We start from the raw sequence: 2,500 nt of genomic DNA on the forward strand, positions 1-2,500 counted from the left end.
GACAGCCCGCCGGTCTGGAGCCTGCTGCTCTCAAACACACCTGCACTCTACTGTTCACAAACTGCCCTCCTTCAGAAACTTTTTACGGAGGGCCAATCGCACACCCTGTTTTGCACCAGCCTCACAATCGCTTCATCTGCACTTACACACAGTCTCAGACTGCCCTTTCTTTAGGGCCCAGCACAAGCAGCAACAGACCAGCTCACCACCAGCAGCTTGGGGTGAGTGTGAAGTGCAGAAAGATTCTCAATTTTCCTTCGGAAAGAGTGTATTTTAGTGTTATTGCTGTTTTTCTATTTATTTTAAGAAAGGAAAAAATAGTAGAAGAAATAATAAATGAAAAGTAACATTAGAGAGGACTCTATGCATTTGTTCTAAGACGTGCACCACCTACTGTCTGCAAGAGGCAAAATGCCTACAGCACCTGGTATTCCCAGGCAGTCTTCCATCCAAGTACTAACCACGCCCGACGCTGCTTAGCTTCTGAGATCAGACGAGATCAGGCACATTCGGGGTGGTATGGCCGTAGGCAGAATACACTCCTGTTTCAGGCCTCTTGTGTTGAGACAACCCACAGGTCTGGAGCCTGCTGCTCTCAAACACACCTGCACTCTACTGTTCACAAACTGCCCTCCTTCACAAACTTCTTACAGAGGGCCAAGCACACACCCTGTTTTGCACCAGCCTCGCAATTGCTTCACCTTCACATACACACAGTCTCAGACTGCCCTTTCTTTAGGGCCCAGCACAAGCAGCAGACCAGCTCAGCACCAGCAGTTTGGGGTGAGTGTGAAGTGCAGAAAAATTCTCAATTTTCCTTCAGAAAGAGAGTATTTTAGTGTTATTGCTGTTTTTTTATTTATTTGAAGAAAGGAAAAAAGAGTAGCAGAAATAATAAAGGAAAAGTAACATTAGAGAGGACTCTATGCATTTGTTCTAAGACGTGCACCACCTACTGTCTGCAAGAGGCAAAATGCCTACAGCACCTGGTATTCCCAGGCAGTCTTCCATCCAAGTACTAACCACGCCCGACGCTGCTTAGCTTCTGAGATCAGACGAGATCAGGCACATTCGGGGTGGTATGGCCGTAGGCAGAATACACTCCTGTTTCAGGCCTCTTGTGTTGAGACAACCCACAGGTCTGGAGCCTGCTGCTCTCAAACACACCTGCACTCTACTGTTCACAAACTGCCCTCCTTCACAAACTTCTTACAGAGGGCCAAGCACACACCCTGTTTTGCACCAGCCTTGCAATCGCTTCATCTGCACTTACACACAGTCTCAGACTGCCCTTTCTTTAGGGCTCAGCACAAGCAGCAGACCAGCTAACCACCAGCAGCTTGGGGTGAGTGTGAGGTGCAGAAAGATTCTAAATTTTCCTTCAGAAAGAGTGTATTTTAGTGTTATTGCTGTTTTTTTATTTATTTTAAGAAATGAAAAAAGAGTAGAAGAAATAATAAATGAAAAGTAACATAAGAGAGGATTCTATGCATTTGTTCTAAGACGTGCACCACCTACTGTCTGCAAGAGGCAAAATGCCTACAGCACCTGGTATTCCCAGGCAGTCTCCCACCCAAGTACTAACCAGGCCCGACGCTGCTTAGCTTCTGAGATCAGACGAGATCAGGCGCATTCAGAGTGGTATGGCCGTAGGCAGAACACACTCCTGTTTCAGGCCTCTTGTGTTGAGACAGCCCGCCGGTCTGGAGCCTGCTGCTCTCAAACACACCTGCACTCTACTGTTCACAAACTGCCCTCCTTCAGAAACTTTTTACGGAGGGCCAATCGCACACCCTGTTTTGCACCAGCCTCACAATCGCTTCATCTGCACTTACACACAGTCTCAGACTGCCCTTTATTTAGGGCCCAGCACAAGCAGCAACAGACCAGCTCACCACCAGCAGCTTGGGGTGAGTGTGAAGTGCAGAAAGATTCTCAATTTTCCTTCGGAAAGAGTGTATTTTAGTGTTATTGCTGTTTTTTTTATTTATTTTAAGAAAGGAAAAAAGAGTAGAAGAAATAATAAATGAAAAGTAACATTAGAGAGGACTCGATGCATTTGTTCTAAGACGTGCACCACCTACTGTCTGCAAGAGGCAAAATGCCTACAGCACCTGGTATTCCCAGGCAGTCTTCCATCCAAGTACTAACCACGCCCGACGCTGCTTAGCTTCTGAGATCAGACGAGATCAGGCACATTCGGGGTGGTATGGCCGTAGGCAGAATACACTCCTGTTTCAGGCCTCTTGTGTTGAGACAACCCACAGGTCTGGAGCCTGCTGCTCTCAAACACACCTGCACTCTACTGTTCACAAACTGCCCTCCTTCACAAACTTCTTACAGAGGGCCAAGCACACACCCTGTTTTGCACCAGCCTCGCAATTGCTTCACCTTCACTTACACACAGTCTCAGACTGCCCTTTCTTTAGGGCCCAGCACAAGCAGCAGACCAACTCAGCACCAGCAGTTTGGGGAGAGTGTGAAGTGCAGAAAAATTCTC

General features: G+C 47.4%; 1 non-coding gene and 3 pseudogenes across 1 annotated transcript; all 4 read right to left on the reverse strand.

Annotated features, from left to right (window-relative positions):
- Window positions 1–412: 412 nt before the first annotated feature.
- Window positions 413–531, reverse strand: LOC138256066 (5S ribosomal RNA; annotated as a pseudogene).
- A 443-nt stretch (window positions 532–974) lies between these two features.
- LOC138256067 (5S ribosomal RNA) lies at window positions 975–1,093 on the reverse strand (annotated as a pseudogene).
- A 443-nt stretch (window positions 1,094–1,536) lies between these two features.
- On the reverse strand, window positions 1,537–1,655 carry LOC138256812 (5S ribosomal RNA). The gene has a single exon (XR_011198302.1). It is a non-coding gene; the product is annotated as a 5S ribosomal RNA (ribosomal RNA).
- Window positions 1,656–2,102: 447 nt separating this feature from the next.
- LOC138256069 (5S ribosomal RNA) lies at window positions 2,103–2,221 on the reverse strand (annotated as a pseudogene).
- Window positions 2,222–2,500: the final 279 nt, after the last annotated feature.

The sequence above is a fragment of the Pleurodeles waltl genome, chromosome 8 (assembly GCF_031143425.1).
Source record: "Pleurodeles waltl isolate 20211129_DDA chromosome 8, aPleWal1.hap1.20221129, whole genome shotgun sequence".
Lineage (NCBI taxonomy): Eukaryota > Metazoa > Chordata > Amphibia > Caudata > Salamandridae > Pleurodeles > Pleurodeles waltl.